The following is a 7,069-nucleotide window of genomic DNA, read 5'->3' on the forward strand; positions in this document are numbered from 1 at the left end:
CCGAATGCTGGCTAGGGGATGACAGAGAGCGTTGTTCAACAGTCTAGTAAGGCAAGTAGAACATCGGCGCCACAGCACCATTTGAGAGATGTCGAAAAGGACTACCACTCTGTCAGGGACAGTATACTCCATTAGGGTATCCAATCACGCCTCACGGCCAGGCCCAAACTTCGATATGTCGTCAACCACGTGCCTACAACCTGCACTCATACATTCATTATATGTATTCGATTACAAGAGGGACATATGAATTGTTAGTCGTTTTCCCCGTGCCGGCGCATAAATACGACATTGCATGACTGTGTTGTTCATAAGTACGATGCTACGTTCCTTCGGACACGCATGTGGTATTGTAATCATAACCCCGTAAGCCATAAATACAACTTCCTTGTTTTGTGTCAAAAGCGGCAGCGCGTAAGAAAAAATAACCAAAAAATAAACCAGCACACAGACACAGCTGTGTGTACAAGTTTTATTTGAATATATATATAAGGTGAGGGAATACAATGCGAGAAATAACTTGTCGAATGGTTTAAATCCCCTACAATCATAGTTACATCTCACTGAGAGGAAGTAAGCGAGGCTGGTCCCGGCGGAGGTTCGAATTCTCCCTCGGGCATGTAGTGTGTAAGCTTAGGGACTGATGACCTTAGCAGTTAAGTCCATAAGATTTCACACACATTTTTTGAAGTAAGCGAATCTGTACATTTTCACAGCAAAGTAAAACATGGTATTTTCTCTCTCACAATAGGTATTAATGGAAAACCCATAAGCTGTTGAAAAAAGAATGTGTCCTCAGTCTGTCTCAATGTCATAAAGTATCCAGGAAAAATGTGAAGTAAATCGGTAAAGAAATGTTCGGGATTTTTGCTAGAATAGCTTCTCTAGTGAATAGAATGAGATTTTCACTCTGCAACGGCGTGTGCGCTGATACGAAACCTCATGGCAGATTAAAACTGTGTGTCGGACCGAGACTCGAACTCGGGACCTTTGCCTTTTGCGGGCAAGTGCTCTACCAACTGAGCTACCCAAGCACGACTCACGGCCCGTCCTCACAGCTTTACTTCTGCCAGTTCCTCGTTTGGAAAGTAGGAGACGAGCTCCAAGGATCGACCTGGGAAAGTTGCTAGACTTCTTAAACGATGAGACATGCAACCAGGAGTTGAATTCATTAAGCGGATGGCAACTCAAACCAGTGACAGTTTAAACGCAGACCAACATTCTTGCAAAATCTACATAAAGTCCGGTAACCAACACAACGATGGAATAACCCAGGCGAGGCAGACAGCGCTGCGTCTTCAGAATCTAGTGTTTAGAACATGCGGAAGCAGACGAAACCACTACGATCAAGGTAGACCAACAGAACAAAATATTAGTATCACAATCAAGGAGGATGTCGAAGTACACGCCTTACTAGACATCAGCGGCAAGGTGAAGAAAGTACACTGCCGCGAAAATACTCTAACCTCCAGGGCAGGTAACTGTGGCGTTAGAGGCCATTAGGCAGAAAAATTTCGCTGGCTGAACTTCATGAATAAACTCAAGGAATTGAATGATTAATAATAAGAACTGGAGGATGGATAATTAATTTCGCCAGCTCCAAACACTCTACTCATTGCTCTTCGTCTCACCGACCCTGTGGGCAGCAATAAATGAACAAACTACGTGATCTCCAAATAGTGTAGGTTTCACTACTTTGTTAATGTTCTCTCAACTCAAACGTCCTGGGTCCAGTGGACAACGATGTTGTGGCCCTCTCAACTACAGCCCCTCGATCCGGGAATGCCCGCATGCCGCCAGCAGTCCCAGCATGACCTCACACTGCCGGATCTCCCTCCAGCTCCGTCCCAACCGACTACCTACAAACCCGACCCGGAAAACACTTCACGTCCTTCCAAAGATAGTACCACAGTACTAGATATCGATAAACGCTGCTGCTGCCACTTGTGGAGAGACAATGCAAGGAAATGTAGTGGCGCCAGTAAACACAAGAAGAAAACGAGACGCCACTATCTCTATTACGCGATGCCAACTTACCAACTGCACCTAAGTGAGCCGCTCACAGCTCATCTTTCTTCAACAGTCCGACCAATTTTCTCGGATGATTCTTGGAAATGTAACAAAACGTAAGGGAATACCTATCCTGATGCAGTTATAGCGTAATGTGCTGTGAAAGGATGACTAACCTTGTACATATCTTTCTCTTGCACAGGGACGGTGCCGCTCCTTGTTCTCCAAGACATCTACTGTACATAGATCGATACTGGAAGGCGGTTTGATCGGTATTAATGACATAATCGAGAACAAAATTAGGGCTTCATGCTTTTGGCTGTATCTGTAACCCTTCCCTATCTACTAATACTTCGTTCATCGTTGTGAACTCTTTCGAGATGTCCCAGTATCTAGAATTTTAACTACAACCCACAAACTGCATGCATATGTAAAGAAAGTGTGCGTTAATGAACGGTTCATTAATGAAATTACATTGGCAAAAGAGACTTATTTTGAGTGAATTAGCACGACATATACTATTTAAGGGTACTGAAGTTTTTCATGTCATATGCTATTCAATGATACTGCATACGATAGAATTAGAAAAAAAATACATAGATAGGATCTGAAATCATACCGCCATCATGGCAGCCTCGAAACTTGGCCACTGCACTAAGTCCACAGCACCGAAACAGAAGCAATGGTACGGGAATAGGTGGTACGCATAAAACTTCCGAACATCAATTTTTTTTAATAATATTAGGGGCCGTCGCATGAAACTCAGTACAGGTCCCTCAACAACAGTGCTTTCCACCGTTTCTGAGACCATTACCCGTGACTGATATCAGATATTAACTAGTTTCCCCATCCCCTCTCCCCTTCCACAACTTCAGGGAAGTTAAAATATGTACACTACACCTAAACCTCCTGTTTGTGAAGCATTCGATTGCTGGAATTTTTGCCCCTTAACTGCAGAAATTGGAGAACTTCCGGCTGCCAGTGCTTTGTACCTGACTATTGCTACTTTTGTCTAATAACAATAACAATACTGTTAGACCTACAGCGACATAGCAGCTACTAAACACTTACTGTTATGATGTGCTATCAGTTACTTCGTATATTTGTCTGGAATGAATAATGACGAAATTTTTCTTCCACTACGAGAACTAGCTACAAATCTGAAAAAAAAAATATTTCATGAGATATTTAAGAATACGCTGTCTATATCTCTCAATTTTACTGTCATAGATGCGTTGTACAAAGTACTTGTCTAGTTGGTGAACTATGTAAGAAAAATGATATTCTCACATTCGTTTGAGCAGCTATAACTTTCACATGTTAATGTTAGAGTCTGTAAAACATGGTAACTTATGTAAACAGATTACAGTCCTACGATATAGGGACAGTAATAATTACCTTTCAAAAATAATTTAATTTCGTGACCGTCGTGACCAAAAACAACTGAACACGTCCTTTTTGCCCCTCAAAAAACTTCATTTCGCCTATTTGGGGGTAATTCTCCCAGAATGGAGACCACTGCTACACAACATACGGAAGACACATCGTGATTAACAGTTCTGAGGATCCTCTTGTCAGATTTAGCTGCGCAGTGTTTCTGCCACAAATTAAATTCATACTACTTTCTCGGTGATTGGAATACTAAGAAAATATTGCTTAAAATTGATATGTTAGGAGCAAGAGGTTTTTTCTCTCTAATATTCTCTAAGAACATCGTCAGCCATCACAATGTTTCCGTACGTCCAGCTTCAGTCAACATAAATGCTTTTCATCAATACAGAACCATTCCCATTATTTCCACAATGGATTACCTACCGCCCTTGCTAACGGGAGAGCAAGGAACGAAGAGCTAATTCACTGATACATACATTGACTCAAGTAGTATTGACAGATATCCACGGAGGATACGAGCAGAAACATTTCATTTTTTGCATTGTTGGTACTAGTCTTATTCGTAAACATGTTGAGTACTGAATGCTGGGCAGTACGCGTCGTGAACACTACAAGACAGTTTCCGCACCTCAGGCACTAGCCAACTCACCAACATGAAGGGCATTGGCATACAGGTTTCACTTTCTGGTGCTCAATAACTAGATTAAAAGCGTTTCAGATGCTTACTTGTAATCACTAAAAGATGCATATTAATGTTACTAAACGGAGTTCGTCTGATTGACGTAAAGCATCGTCACTGGTCTGGAGTGATCCATATTTATATCTTTGGTTTGTTTCTAAATCTAAAGTTTTGTCGTAATTCGTTCAATATCTTTATACTCAAACTGTTTTTATATCTAGACACAAAACATGTTTCATCCCAGACTACTGATAATGTTATACTTGAACGAAGTGAAGAAAAGTTATGTCCGCAGCTCGTGGTCGTGCGGTAGCGTTCTCGCTTCCCACGGCCGGGTTCCCGGGTTCGAATCCCGGCGAGGTCAGGGATTTTCTCTGCCTCGTGATGACCGGGTGTTGTGTGATGTCCTTAGGTTAGTTAGGTTTAAGTAGTTCTACGTTCTAGGGGACTGATGACTTCAGCAGTTAAGTCCCATAGTGCTCAGAGCCATTTGAACCATTTGAGCCATTCTAGAATTTGCCTGGATCTATTAGGAAATGATGGAAAATCTAAATCTTGATGGCCAGGCGGGTGTTTGAACCGTCGTCCTATCAAATGCGAGTACAACATGCTAACCACTACACCATTTAGACCAGAATGAATAAAAAATATGCGTATGAAAAATAAAAACTCATTATTAGTAATTGTAAAGACGGATTTGAAATTCCTTTAAGAACTGGAAAGCCACTGCCGACAGTATGACCACACAAATGAAGAAATCAATGATTAGAATTCAACACGCGTTTCCTACCTCTACGGTTTATCATATCGCATTCTTGAAGCATGTTCAAACTGGCGTGGATCAGGATCCAATCAAGACACTTCTTTTCGACATAAAGCAAAAATGTTGTGACAAAATACTCCACCATGTGTGTGGACCAACAAGAAAGACACCCACACATGGGAAAGTTTTCGTAACGCTCTACATGACTGTAATTAGATCGAATGATACTGAGAATCAGTATGAGTTGAAGACCACTTGAGATACAATGAAGGTACTGATCGTGTTACGGAATCCAACAAAGATCAGATTTGCTCTGATGATTCTAAATACACGCAGTGATATGCATCAACCAAAGTTTCTGAGGGCCGTGGGAATCAGATCAATGTGACATCCAGTTCCATAAATTACATAATCATCAATAATTCCATAGTCCAAACATTAGTAGACACATCATAATCCAAAAATTAGTAGATACATCAATCACCATTTTACAATCCATGTCGAACTAATACTAAATTTCCCTGAAGGACACACGTCCAGACCGTTAGCTCGCGCTAACACTGCTATCCTCCAACACTGCTAACTACTACCTTGTAACTGCGAATCCTTCCAGCCACAGAGTCTCTTACAGAGGGCGCACAGCGCTGTCAGTGATATTAATGAAGTCTATAGCGCTGCCAGCATACAAACATATAAACGGGCTACTTACATACTCCCCCCTGCTCCTGTCAAAAAATTTTAGAAACTGTTTTGGGCAGTGGTCAATACTAATTTGTTAAAAAACTTATATGAACAATATCAAATAAATTAGACGCACACTAACGTTAAATATGCTGTTAATCAATGAAACGAAATTCTCCTCACAATCCCTAAAGACAGCACTAATCATTCATCATAAGAGTAGTCTATGACAGTTTTATGCACAAAGGCTGAGCAGTAAAAAGGAATATGCACACCTAAGTAGTGGACCACAAAGCAGTCTTGAAAAAGTAGTGTTGTCTTCCCAACGGAGGCACAGTGGTGACTCTCGACATGTAGAATTCCGTTGAGAAGATTGCTACAGGGCCACAACAGGGCAGACCCACAACAGAGTCAGTCGAAGTCTTGAAGAATATTGGTAGAATTTGTAGGTCACCACAGAGCAGAGCCACAATATTCTTGCTAGAGGTTAAGGTAGTAATGGGCCGCCAGAGGCGCAGAACCTTGTAGAGATGGCCACCAGTGGCCAGCAGCATCCATTGCGACTGTGCAGGTGCACAATCACAATTGATGAGTCTTGAGGATAATGTAGCAAGTCCATGAACCACCACTTCTGAACTCACTAATTATTTTCTGCAATATCCTTAGAACCAGCAATGCTGTTAACCAGTCCCTTGCTGAATTATTGGCAGATGTGAAAGCACTAACAGTAATATAGTCTCGGAGATTAGCTACATACAGTATAACCAACAGACAAATGTGTGCAGTAAAGTGAATCCCTACTATTTATCAAACTTGGGAAACAGGTGTCAATACCATTACAATATTACAGCATAAGATTACAATTACAAATATAAGGAAAACATCATTTCAACAAAAAACATAATAATACAAATAACACTGGTAGTAATACAGGTTTTACCAGAATAAAAAAAGCATATACATGAGTACTACAGGAATTACGACATAAGTAAATAAATGAAAAATGAGAACATCCTTAGAAACATTAACTTGCCACATGAGCATTAAATGAAAAATAACAGAACAAACATGTCTGATCATCTTCCTAAAATAAAGAATGTGGTATAAAAGCAGATTAGATGGAAGGATAACACTATTCCTCATCATAGTGAATGCAGCCTACTACTAGAAGAAAAAAATCTACCAAATTTATCTTATCGCGTAAACACACAGAGTTAGAAGAACACAAACACACAAGGGTACACATAAACATAGCGGAATAACACAAAAGGAAAGGAAAAGGTCTGTTTTCAGTGTAATATTTGGCACTGCAGTACTTGTGGTGGGCATTTTATACCTCTGCTTCATTTTCTCCTTTCAGTAATATTTATCAAGCTGATACTTCGTTTACTTTCAGTCAAAACTACTTCATTTTCAACCAAAACTTTATTTATCTCTCTTACTTCAACATTTGTTTCCACAAAAAATTTCTACCTAAGCATGCTTTCTGTATTTATAATATCATATATTCCTTACTTCCAAGAAAATCCTGCCTAAACCTGTTG

At 40.5% G+C, this 7,069-nt stretch overlaps 1 non-coding gene across 1 annotated transcript; it reads right to left on the reverse strand.

The window, feature by feature from the left end:
* Positions 1 to 959: 959 nt before the first annotated feature.
* Trnal-caa lies at positions 960 to 1,034 on the reverse strand. Its single transcript has one exon. It is a non-coding gene; the product is annotated as a tRNA-Leu (tRNA).
* Between the last annotated feature and the right edge of the window lie 6,035 nt (positions 1,035 to 7,069).

This window comes from Schistocerca americana, chromosome 8 (genome assembly GCF_021461395.2).
Source record: "Schistocerca americana isolate TAMUIC-IGC-003095 chromosome 8, iqSchAmer2.1, whole genome shotgun sequence".
In the NCBI taxonomy this organism is placed as follows: domain Eukaryota; kingdom Metazoa; phylum Arthropoda; class Insecta; order Orthoptera; family Acrididae; genus Schistocerca; species Schistocerca americana.